Source organism: Phyllopteryx taeniolatus, chromosome 5, assembly GCF_024500385.1.
Source record: "Phyllopteryx taeniolatus isolate TA_2022b chromosome 5, UOR_Ptae_1.2, whole genome shotgun sequence".
Taxonomy (NCBI): domain Eukaryota; kingdom Metazoa; phylum Chordata; class Actinopteri; order Syngnathiformes; family Syngnathidae; genus Phyllopteryx; species Phyllopteryx taeniolatus.
The window spans coordinates 21,786,737-21,800,661 of record NC_084506.1 but is presented as its reverse complement, the minus strand read 5'-3'; positions in this window follow the sequence as shown (position 1 = coordinate 21,800,661).

Genomic DNA, 13,925 nt, shown 5'->3' with positions numbered 1-13,925 from the left:
TTGCTTTAACTTTCTTCACATAGTTGTTGAAATAAACCTGTTGACCTCGTTAACAGCTTTACTTTGACAATTCTTTCAAAAAATTACTTAATTCTTAAAAATAATAGTACTACTTTTTGGACATTTTATTGAAATAAATGGACTGTCTTCTAATTGTATTACAGCTATTCTAACTATTCTCATAATATTTACCACTCTTTCTAAAACACTTTTTCTTGTCACATTACAACTTTTCTTGAAAACAAATATTTTTCCTTGCAGTATTACAACTTTAAACATTATTTTAAATGTAATGTTAAGAAAAAAAATTGGGGTCTGGCTCCTTTTTTCCAAAAGTTTTTGTGAAAAATAGAAACGTTTTGCCAACCTCGTTTTAAAATTAAAATAAATTAATAATAATAATAATAATCTGGTAAATTAATGACTTATCTTTAAAAATACAACTTAATTGTCGTAATAATTACAACACTATGAAACAATTATCCTAAATTATTCTTGCTTTATTTGTAAAATTACAATTAAATTGTTTAACAATAATGAAAAAAATCTCTTATAAATCAACAACCTTTCTTGAAAAAGTAAGACTATTTTCGAAAGTTTGTGTGGACACAAAAACTCAAATTATAATTTTTTTTTTACTATGACTATTCTCGTGTCGGCGGCACGGTGAGCGACTGGTTAGAGCGTCTGCCTCACAGTTCTGAGGACTGGGGTTCAATCCCCGGCCCCGCCTGTGTGGAGTTTGCATGTTCTCCCCGTGCCTGCGTGGGTTTTCTCCGGGCACTCCGGTTTCCTCCCACATCCCAAAAACATGCATGGTAGGTTAATTGACAACTCTAAATTGCCCGTAGGTGTGAATGTGAGTGCAAATGGTTGTTTGTTTGTATGTGCCCTGCGATTGGCTGGCAACCAGTTCAGGGTGTACCCCGCCTCCTGCCCGATGATAGCTGGGATGGGCTCCAGCATGCCCGCGACCCTAGTGAGGAGAAGCGGCTCAGAAAATGGATGGATGGATGGATGGATATTCTCGTGCCTGCAAAGTCCTTATGAACATTTTTTTTTCTCTCAAATAATAATGACTTTGTCTTTATAGAATTGGTCTTCCATCCATTTTCAACACCGCTTATCCTGGTTAGGGTCGCGGGACACTGGAGCCTATCCCAGATGACTTCGGGCGAAAGGTGGACTACACCCTGAACTGGTCGCCAGTCAGTCGCAGGGCACATATAGACACGGACAACCATTCGCACAAACATTCACACCGTCACTGAGTGGGAACTGAACCCATGCTACCTGCACCAAAGTCAGGCAAGTGTACCACTACACCATCAGTGTAGAATTGGTCTTAATTCTCGTAATAAGAACAACTTCAAAAAAATATTGTCATCATTTTTTTTCTTGAAATTGTGGTTTTATTTGTGCACTATTACACATTTTATTTTGATTTTGTGGTTTAAAAATGTTCTAAAAAATATTGCAGAAAAATATTCTCATGACTGATACTTTGAACTTTTTCTTTGAAAAAGTGCTGTTATTTTTCTCTCCGTCTATTTTGTGGGGTTTTCCCCTCGACAAAAGTTGCAGGCCGGTTGTAAATGTGCATTAAACAGTCCACTCTTATGATAGTGTATGCCCTGCAGTCATTAACAGAGTCAGGATGCTGCTTACTCTTTTATTTGTCACCAGGTGGACAGTATTTCAGCGCGTTGTCTTTATTTGGGATGTACTGAATTCCTGGTGAAGTACCTGGGAACTTTATATGGGGAGCAGCTGTAGACTCAAAAGTCCAGTCGGCCTGTGCCTTTTAAAGCTTTTAAAGCAACTCTATCATTTCCACCGGCTCTCTAATAAAAACGCTTCTATCGGCAAAATTAGCCATTCATGCTCTTGCACCTGATAGAAATCAGATGGAGGAAAAATTCCACCTCCTGGTTTAATAAGCATCTTGTGTGTACACACGCGACCTTTATGCAAAGATCAAACGTGCATAACATTCTTGCGTCAATGTTAAATTAGAAACTTTTTTTCCCTCTTTTTTTTTAATCATAATAAGTATGATTAAAAAAAGAGGGAAAACAAGTTTCTAATTGGCCCTATTTTTTTGCTTGGGGAAAAATCATTTAAGATGCTTAGTCCAGACATCCATTGTACTTATATTGTCTGAGTAGTTTGAAGCTTTTGTTTTTGAGAGAAAAGGATCCCTGTCAGCCTTGTTGCGTGTGTGGATTCATGCGGGGGATAACGGCATGTCAGTGAAGGGCCAGTGCAACAATAGTTCAAGATGAGAGAGGTGTAAAGGTGTGACGGGCGGGAGGCTGACAACACTGGGATTTTGCTTTGACTATGTAGCGACTATCTCAGAAAGCATCAGTGCAACGCACCGGGAGGCCTCGCTGTGTGGCTCTTTGATAGCCACTCTGGTTCTGAGCTGGCTTCAGCAAGAAAAAAAATGCCTTTAAAAGTACTTTTATCACCCAAATAGATAAGCCCTTTGTGCAAAAGTTGTATATTGTACATGGTTACCGTGGAGATAAACAGGCTTTTCCCCCCTTCTTCTTCAGAATTGCTTAGCAACATGTGTAAAGACAGTACAAATGCAGAATTGTAAAGATTTCACATCATGCCTACTAGTACTAGTACTATTTGAAAATTCCAATGAGGCTAGATACAATGCTAACAGTTGGTATGCTAATTTAGCAGGATAGCTTAGTAACATAAGTAACAAAAGCACTGAGTCAGTCCTCCATAGATTTTACATCATCCCAGTACTATTTCAAAAGGCTCATGAGACTTGGTTCAATGCTAACGTGCTAACATTGGCTACGCTTACATATAGCAACATATCTTAGCGACGTGTAAAGAAAGTACAAAAGCAGACATGTAAAGATTTCGCATCACGCCTATGAGATAGATAGATAGAATGATAGCTTGATATTAGTACCCTACTATTTGAAAAATCAAATGAGAGGACAAAATGTTAACATGCCAACAGTTGGAATGCTAACATATCGCAAGATAGAAGCTTCTATTTTGTTTGAAAGTGAATTCTTTATTTCGAACGTGTGGGAAAAAAATTAAGTAACAGGAAAGCAACACAACAAACATGTTGTTGACTTCTGCTCCCCATTTAACACTAACGCTATCGTTGGCTTACCTGTCAGTGTGCCTTAGCTATGGACACTGCAGTGTTATAGTCCCATAGTGTCCATTTTGCTGCAAAGGCCCTCAATCTGCCCTATATTGGAGAGCGTTGTTCTCCTCCATCATTGTTTTATTAGCATGTATTGTTCTCTGACTGATGCATTGAATGTGGCATGTTTTTGTGCATTTTTCTGTGGTATTATTTTGAACCAGAACACATGTAATCACGTCTAACACGTCTTCCGGGCCAATAAATCCCAGTAAAATGGGCTCCTTATGGCGGCTGATAGACAGTGCCGCTTTTTGCGCCAGTGCGGGCGAGTAGCTGGGAGGTCGACATCGTGACTCACAAATCCCGTTTTGGCCGTCGCGCGGCGTGTGAAGAGCTTGTGAATGTCTATTCCACTTACATTTCATGCGAAATTCCGAGATGTCCGTGTGAAACGCGTTTGATTTGTGAGCATCTTTTGAAGCGAGGCAGGGAACTTTGGGTTGATTTTTGTTTCGATGTGAAGTTAATGCACGCTGGTTATGTTTGATGTTTGCAAACAGCTGTTAGCGCTCAAATTCGGTTCTGTGAAATTTTTCAAAATCATCTGTAATTCAGTCTGACACAATAGACAGGATTAGTTTTTGGGGGGGTAATTTAGGGAATGTTTACATCCAAGAAAGGTTTTTTGTTGTTGTTCTCATATGGGTCTCGGGTGAGCTTTCGCAGCTGACTTCAGCGACAGAAGTGGGATGCTCCCTGGACGGTTCACCAGCTAATCGCAACAGCACGTACGCAGACAAACGACCAAGCACACTCACATCTATGGACGATTTAGTCTTCGATGAACCTAACATGCGTGTTTTTCAAAATGTTCCAGGGGGATTCCAACCAGAATCTGCTGACAAGATAATTGCTGAAAACGTGCAAAGACTGAGAACAATACATTACTTTATTGTAGAGATATAGCTCAAAAACAGTTGGTAAACATTTCAGTTTACCTGATTTTTTATAAAAAAAAATTTGGCATGGCTAAAATGGCGCACAGTGACATACTCCCTCCTCCCCCGCTATATAAGAACTTGAGCACCTTCATTCGCACCTGTGGTTATCCGGCGCGGTTGTTATTTAGCTAGCTAGCTATGCCTATTAGCGGAAAATGCATCTTCCCTGGATGCCGCAATTTACGGGACAGCTTAGTGTTGTTCTTTTAAACTCCCAAGCGCAGATAAGCACGCCATCGGGAGGAGGCCCCCGGAGGCTGTTAGCTCGCAAGCTAGCTAATGGCTAGGGCTTCGCATTCCGCCATGGCAAGCCCCATTACGTGAGATGTATTTCAGCCACATGTATTTCAGAGGCTTAAGGTGATATATTTTTGCGTCTCATAGCGATGGGACGGACGGCATAAGAAAGTTGTTAGCCGAAGAACCATCCATTTTTCAAAGCGGCGTGGTTTCAGCGGATGCCCACAGCGTTGGAGAGCGGAGACAAAGGCTGGATTTGTCACGATTTTGAAGCCTCATTTTATATACTTGGTGATTTATTTTTTTTTAATTATTCAGTCATCAATCAATGAAAATGGACACCCAGCAGTCTTGTCATTGACGTGAGTAGCTACACAAAAAGAGTGACATTATTTTAAAACATTTTCAAAAATTCATACCCCGACTCCATGAACCACAACATTAAAAAGCCCTCCAGAGTGTTGAAGCTGTTAAAAATAATTAGCTCAGCTTTCCCCAAAGCCCCTCTCTGCTGGTCATGAAGGCTCCTCCTGCTTTGACAATATGAGGAACTTTGACTCCTATTTTCCAAACTATGCTGACACGGACCAACTTTTTACAGGCGGAACGTATTTTCTATGAGGAAAACACTGTGCCACTGCTAATTGTGTTCAGGTCCTAAAACAATGCTATTGTAAAAAAAATAAAATAAAATAAAATAAAATAAAAACACAGCAACAACACAGGGTTCTTGCTTGAACATAAATTAATGACTGATCGTGTCGCTTCCATTGACCTTGGCTACCTTGCACAGGTTGTGTATGATGTCTTTCAAAATCAGTACCGTGCTTGAACAGTAAAATGCCAACGAGAAACTTTATATACATGATAGGAAATGTTTTTTTTTTCAAAATCAGTTATTGCTTCGATATATTTCCTAATAATCCGATCTACGGAAGTTGTTTACTGGTAGAAAGGTGACCAGGACATGTGATAACATGCGCTGTGACTCCAGCTGTCCGATTAAAATGAATATTTCTCTCAAACTTTGATCAACTGAAAACTGATTCGAAACACATTCGAATTCAGCTTCTTTTTTTTTTTGCCTCAACTATTTTGTGTTGAATGATGATTTAACCACTATACTGCCTCAACCATCTTGTGTTGGACATTGTTCAAAATCATTAGGGATTTTTGTACGCCAAAGGTAAGTACTGCCGCAAAGTTTGATCAAACCAAAACTGATTAAAAGCACATACCAATGCGACATTTCACAGCAACCATACTGACTTGGATGATGATGTAACCCCTACTTCATCATCATGTGCCAGATATCGTTCAAAAATCGACAGGCATCAGGGGAGGAGGTTCAATAGCGCGTAGATGAATACGGGGGAGGTATACAATGGGTTAGAGCAACAAAGCATAGGAATTTGATTCCAAATTGAATACTTTAGTGCTCTATCGGACCAGCCGGGACACTGCTTGTGCTGTTTTAACGTTAGCATCAGTGCTAACGTCATGGAGTTTTTGACCTAATTTCTTCATAAATAGATGATTGTGATGTGTGTTAGCATGTAGCGTCTACATTCACATTGGCACACTTTTAAATATATATATGTCATTTTACAAATACACTGTCAATTTGGATTTACCACAGTGATTTAATAAAAAAATAAATAAATTATGCTTCACAACTCCAGAGGAGCAGCCCCTAAGCTAAAACCACAATTTGTGCTTTATTTTCAATATAGAATACCTAATAACTAACATAAACATATTTAAAAATACGTTTAAAAGATAAAAACGAGCAGCGACTTCGAATCTTGAAAAAAAATAAAAGCGTCACCCACATCAGAAGGTGTATGACGCTTTACCACCATCTGCTGGCGGTACGTGGTTACTACAGCTAGTGTGTCCCCCTACATTATTATTACTATATTAGTACTTTTTATTAGATTTTTTTCATGTTGTTATTATTATTTTTTAAATTCGTTTTTATAGGTGTAATATCGTCATTACTATTACATATTATGTATTCATTTATTTCTATTTTATCATATAATTATCATTTCTTTCCTTATTTCTGGAAAGTCTAATAATAATATTATTACTATCATCATCATTATTGTTATTAAATATACTCCTACATAAATTGACATGAATTTCCCCAGTCGGCGGGTGCAGTATCCAATTTGATGCACTAGAGGTCACTGTTTACCCAGGATAAAACACTTCTTTTGGGGTCACTCGGTGCAAGCTGACCATAAATTCAACAGCAGATTCCCAATCAAATACTCTGAATACTTCAAGGAATTGGCAAAGATTGCATTCTATTAAAGGTTATGAAACATGCAGTTCATTCAAATTGTAAATCTGTCTCTTTGATGCAATAAAAAAAAAAATTATATTACTTTTTTTTAGAATTTCAAATGTTAGCATTCTTTCCGAGCAGCTGCAGATCATGCAGGAATGTGCAGAATGCATTTCATCGTAAACATCAATCACCCTCGTCTCTTTTATGACAATTCTCTTTGCGGTTCGGTCTTGTTTTATGCCCGAGAAGCCTTTTCCTGAGTGTGGGGGGGGGGGGAGATAAGTGAGACTTTTTAGATGGCGGAGCAGGGGGGAAATTGCTCTGAAGGCGAGTGACCGTCATGCTTCAGGTCCCTAAATCCTTAGATTATATTTTTATTTTGTATTTATTTTTTTGAGAAACAGAGGCAGCCGTCTGGACCAGGGGATCTGTTTTCAACGCACAAAGTTATCTCCATGAAAGCAAGTGCTGCATAAACACGGCCTTCTGCCGGGGTACCCGCACCTTTGTCCTGGAGAACAAATGCCGTGAAAACGCTGCTTTTCTTATGTCGCTCACGTGTTCGTTTGAAATCATAAACACAAGCGCATACAGTGGAACCTCTTAGGTGGAACACAATCCATTGGAGGACCCTTCAGGTTCGGAAACCACAGGAAGGAAGAAATACTGGGGGGGGGAAGTCTGAATGAGAGACTTGCACAGATGTCACTACGGTAGCCAGATATCCAGTTAGCTGTTTTCTTCTATGCGCTCGAGTTTTGATGTCCTACACATTTGAGATTTCTCAGTAAAAAAAAAAATAATCATCTAATTTGTGAAATTTGAGTAACTTGATTTGTATCATTCTGATGTAGTTCACAAGTGCCGCCTCCTCCATGTCGGAGATGTCAGACCATTTCGCATTAAGTCTGCATCGAACTTTCCATTTGAGATCCTTCGCCAACCAGTCATTCTGTCCGGAATTGATGTCCGGTCGTCAGAGAATTTACATGTAGCTATTATAAGTTATGACGACGATCGAGAGATCGTACGCGTATACGTCAGGGTTAATGCCCGACGAGGTGTACGATTATCAGGGATGAATGGACGACGTGGAGCGAAGTCCGTCAATCCCTGATAATTGTACACCTGGAAGGGCATGAACCCGCTGGTACCAAATGCACTTGCCAAGCGAAAGAATTCATGAAATTCGCACTTTATAACTGCATTCGTTTTGTAGTCAAGATAGGAAGTTTTCCTAAAACAAGGGGTTTTCCCTCGCAACGCCCGAGGGCTTGACGATGAAGAAGCAATTCAACCCCAAAACATTCGAAGGGAATGTAAACACCATTCAAAACTCCAGCAAATAGATTTTCTAATTTGACAATGTTAAATAACGATATCGACGAATGACAATAAAATCAGTTTTTATTACAATTACAATGGGAAACACTAACGCTGTGTTCAAACCTTACTTTGAAACCCTAAACCTGTTTTGAAACCCTACTTTGAAACCTTAAACCTGTTTTGAAATACTATTATGAAACCGTAACACTATATTGAAACCCTAATTTGAAACCCTAACACTGTTTTGAAACTCAACTTTAAAACACGAAACCTGTTATAAAACCCTAATTTGAAACACTACTGCTGTTTTGAAACGCTAACCCTGTTTTAAAACCCTTACCCTGCTTTGAAACCCTACTTTAAAACCCTACCTCTGTTTTGAAACCCTACTTTGAAACCCCAACCCTGTTTTGAAAACCTAATTTGAGACCCGAACCCTGTTTTGAAACCCTACTTTGAAAGACTACCCCCGTTTTGAAACCCTAACCCTGTTTTGAAACCCTACTTTAAAACCCTAGCCCTGGTTTAAAAGCCTAATTTCAAACCCTAAGGCTCTTTTGAAATCCTACTTTGAAACCCTAATACTGTTTTGAAATCCTACTTTGAAACCCTAAACCTGTTTTGAAATACTAATGTGAAACCCTAATCCTATTTTAAAACCATAATTTGAAACCCTAGCCCTTTTTTCAAACCATACTTTGAAACCCTAACCCTGTTTTCAAACCTTAATTTGAAACCCTAACCGTTTCAAAACCTTAATTTGAAACCCTAATGCTGATTTTAAAACCGTAATTTTAAATTGAGAACCATGTTTCAAAACCCAGCTTCGAAACCCTAACCCTGTTTTTAAACCCTACTTTGAAACCCTAACACTATTTTGAAACCCTAACAGTTTTGAAACCCTACTTTGAAACCCTAACCCTGTTTTGAAATATCTACTATGAAACCCTAACACTGTTTTGAAACCCTAATCCTATTTTAAAAATATCATTTTAAACGCTAGCCCTGTTTTCAAACCCTACTTTGAAACCCTAACCCTGTTTTCAAACCTTAATTTGAAACCCTAACCGTTTCAAAACCTTAATTTGAAACCCTAACCCTGATTTTAAAACCGTAATTTTAAATAGAGAACCATGTTTTAAAACCCAGCTTTGAAACCCTAACCCTGTTTTGAAACCCTAATCCTTTTTTGAAACATAAACTTGAAAACCTAAAACTCACTTGAAACCATATCTGTTTTGAAACCCTACTTTGAAACCCTAACATTGTTTTGAAACCCTACTTTGAAGCCCTAACCCTGTTTTGAAACCCTTATTTAAACCCTAACACTGTTTTGAAATCCTACTATGAAACCCTAACCCTGTTTTGAAACCCTAACCCTGCTTTAAAACCCTACTTTGAAACCCTAACACTGTTTTTAACCTTAACCCTGTTTGAGATTCTAACCCTGTTTTGAGACCCTAATTTGAAATCCTAACCCTGTTTAAACCTTAATTTGAAACCGTAACCCAGTTTTGAAACCCTAAAACTATTTTGAAAACCGAATTTGCAACCCTCGCCCTGGTTTGAAACATAAATTTGAAAACCTAAAACTCACTTGAAGCCATATCTATGTTTTGAAACCCTACTTTAAAACACTAACACTGTTTTGAAACCCTAACCCTGTTTAGCACCCCGGGAAGGAATATCTTGCTCATGTAGTGACCGATGTCAAAGTTCATCCAATGCCACCCACTGGTCAGCTGTGGTGAATGCGAAAATAAAGGCCTCAAAACTTGCCAATGGAAGGCCAGAAGTGCAGCGCAGGGAAGAAATATGTGGCCACTATAATGTTTGATGTCAAAGTTTCGCATCAGTCACTGCACTGGACGCTCGTGTCATCCAATCCACTTTTGCAGTGCAAAAAAAGTCCTGACAAACTGCCAATGGAAGGCTAAATGTGCATGCAGGACCAGAGAGGTTCTGTCCAAACTGTAGTTACTGATCATTTGGAAAGTAGTGTTTGTGAAAAGAACACAAATGGAAACACTTTCATTCCATTATTTATTATTCCTTATTTTTCAAAAGTGTTAGTAGTGGCGAGACATACAGTATTGGTACAATTAGTAACACAGCACCATAATAAATCATTCATTTTTATACAGGCTACATACTGTACTGTACATACTGTGTAGGTAACATTAGCATTCTTTAAAAAAAAAATCTTTGGATAAAAAGGCAGGTAGATGAGCGTGCTCACGTCTCTGTTCAATGCCCATCTTTCATATTTAGCACACGGTTCAAGTATGAATATTACAAACAATAACACATATAAGTTACAAATCTTCACGGTTATTACAGAGAACAGGATTACATCTCTACAAAAATGTCTGGCACATAGTGCGTCAAGTATTCTTTACATTTTCTGATACAGACCTCATAGCACAGTTGGCCTTCATTGATATGAATGAAGGTTTTCTAGCTGCTCATTGACTTTTTTTAATATTCTTTTTTTTAATTATTATTTCAACCAATGCAAGCTGTTTTATAAGAGAACAATAACAATAATAAAACTGCATCTAACCTCTAACTTTGGTTAAAGCTTTTTTTTTTTTTTAAACAACGGGTTAGGCTGCATGACACGCGGTAGTAGCACTTCTTATGGTGACACACTGCTAGGACAAAAGTAATGGGACACAAAGGAAGTTAAAAAGTAATTGATTCAAATAAAAACATATGCTTGTTTCAACAATATTATTACATTTTTAGAAATACAATTGTCCCAAATGTCTTGCTAAGATAGGTAGATAAACTAGTCTAATCCAGTGATTGCCAATCACTGTGCGAGCAATTATCCAATTTAACTCACTTGGTCCGAAAATGGTTATTTATTTTTTACAAATATCTATCAATGCCAGCGATATTTAGTGGCAGCCAGGACATTAAATGCTCTTTCTTCCATTAGATGCCAAAACTGTGTATCCACCTGTTGCCATTCATATAACAGAATAATAGCTTTGTGTTTAACTAAACATGCCAAGATTTCACACTGAGAAAGTACATTTCCCATTTTTCCAATATAAGATATATGCCTTGGCTCAATAAAGGTTGGGAAATATCAACAACCCCCGATTTATTGTCCCAGAACTTTTGCCCGTACGGTGCGTAACTGACCACCTTTGCGGCTACATTGACAATCCTATATTTGTAAGCCAAACCCTGACGGCCAGTGTTTGCGAGGTAATCATTCTAGTAGTCTTGGAAAGCACCATTCAGGAGATAAGTGGTTATTTGCTACAGTTGTTTGTAAGCGGACGCATCAACAGCAACCTGATGATGGCCGCTGCTGCTGATGATTTTGCAATGATTAACACATGGGTGGTTCCGAAATAAATATGGTCAAATATAAATACACAGAGGCAGGGGATGCAGGTAACGTTAGATGTGTGTATATAAGGTGGTATGCATCCAAAGGGCGAGACAACTTGAAGTCATTCAAGACAAAACAAAAAAAACAAAAAACAAACAGACACATAAGTAGTTTAAAATCCCATTTCCAAGTATTAAGTCATCATGTGTCAGTATGTTGGCCAGTGATCTTCCTGTGGATTTTTAGTAGTTCTTTAGTACCTTTGAGAGTAAACTTCAGAAAGATGAAAATCTATTTTCTGATGATGACCTCGAATGTATCAACCTTTAATTTAAGGTAGGTCATACATTTTATTCTTTATTCATTAAAGAAATTATTTGATGTTGTCGATTATATATTATGTAATTTTAGCACCACTTAAGAGTTTGTACCCAAATTACAACTTGTAATTTGTACAAGAAAACTGTTGTGCAAATAATAAAAAAATGAGAGCGTTTTAGTCACTAAGCCAGATTAGTCCGAGTTGGGCAACTTGATCCCTTAAGTTTTTTTCAATAAACGAATCAAAGCTAAACTAGATTAAACTAAAATGAGCCTATTTTAGCTTGTCTAAAATATCATACACACACACACACACACAAAAGACAAGCTGAGCGAACAGCGGCTAAGGAAGCTAAAATAAGAACCAATTTTATATTAACTGAAGCAATCTGAAACAGGCTAAAATAAGATAAGCAGAGGATAGGTTAAGATAATGTTTGATAAGTTTAGCCAATTTTAGCTCATCTCAGCTAATGTATAGTATCACAAGATGAACTGAGGAAAGAGGTTAAGCTAGCTAAAATAACATCAGCTAAACGATACTAAGATGAACTACGCTCGGGTAAGGCTATGGATAACTGAGACAAGCTGAAAAAGGCTGAGATAAATTAAGCTTAGACTATTTTAGCTTGTTTCAGCAAACATACACAAAGACTAAGCTAAACTGAGAGAAGAAAGTCTTAAAATCATCTTACCTATACAAAGATGAACTAGGCTAGGTTAAGCTAAAGCTAGCCTAGAAGATTAGCTAAGCAGCGCAAAGAGAAGCTATGTTAACTGGGAGAAGTTAACTTATGGTCAGCTGGGACGAAACAAAAGACACTATGCGAAACTAATTTAAAGGTGAGGCCAAGCGAGGCTAGGCTAGCTTGGGCTAATGTTAGTGGAGACAAGCTAAAACAGGCTGATATGAACTTACGCATATTCTTGACTAGGTTGAGCTAATATTGGCTAAAATGAGATGGACTAAACTACTAAACGAGGCTAGGATATTTTAAGATAAAAGACGCTAAAAGATATTAAGCAAAGCTACACTAAAGGAAGCTAAGTGAGGCTAGGATAGGTTAAACTAAGGTTTGTCGAGCAAGCTAAAACAGGCTGAAATGAATCAACAAAGCTTGACGAGGTTGGGTATAGAGAAGGTTTGCGGAAACAGTTAAAAAACAGGCTTGGATGAAGTAGGCTAGGGTAGGTTAAGCTAAGATTGGCTAAAATGAGATGACCTAACCCCTCCTTGAGCCGTCACCTTATCGTGGTGGAGGGGTTTGTGTGTCCCAATGATCCTAGGAGCTAAGTTGTCTTGGGCTTCACGCCCCTGGCAGGGTCACCCATGGCAAGCGGGTCCTAGGTGAGGGACCAGACAAAGCACGGCACCAAAGACCCCTATGATGAGTAAAATGATTGGATTACGTTTTCCCCTGCCTGGACGCGGGTCACCGGGGCCCCCTTCTGGAGCCAGGCCTGGAGGTGGGGCTTGAAGGTGAGCGGCTGGTGGCCGGGCCTGCACCCATGGGGCCCGGCCAGGCACAGCCCGAAAGGGTAACGTGGGTCCCCCTTCCCATGGGCTCACCACTTGTGGGAGGGGCCATAGGTGTCGGGTGCAATGCGAGCTGGGCGGTAGCCGAAGGCGGGGACCTTGGCGATCCGATCCCCGGCTACAGAAGCTGACTCTAGGGACGTGGAATGTCACCTCTCTGGCAGGGAAGGAGCCCGAGCTGGTGTGTGAGGTCGAGAAGTTCCGACGAGATATAGTCGGACTCGCCTCCACGCACAGCTTGGGCTCTGGTACCAGTCATCTCGAGAGGGGTTGGACTCTCTTCCACTCTGGAGTTGCCCACGGTGAGAGGCGCCGAGCAGGTGTGGGTATACTTATTGCTCCCTGGCTCGGCGCCTATACGTTGGGGTTCACCCCGGTGGACGAGAGGGTAGCCTCCCTCCGCCTTCGGGTGGGGGGACGGGTCCTGACTGTTGTTTGTGCCTATGCACCAAACACCAGTTCAGAGTACCCACCCTTTTTGGAGTCCTTGGAGGGGGTGGTGGAGAGCGCTCCCGCTGGGGACTCCATCGTTCTGCTGGGGGACTTCAATGCTCACGTGAGCAATGACAGTGAGACCTGGAAGGGCGTGATTGGGAGGAACGGCCCCCCCGATCAGAACCCGAGCGGTTTTCTGTTATTGGACTTGAACACCATGTTCAAGCATAAGGGTGTCCACACGTGCACTTGGCAGCAGGACACCCTCGGTCGCAGTTCGATGATCG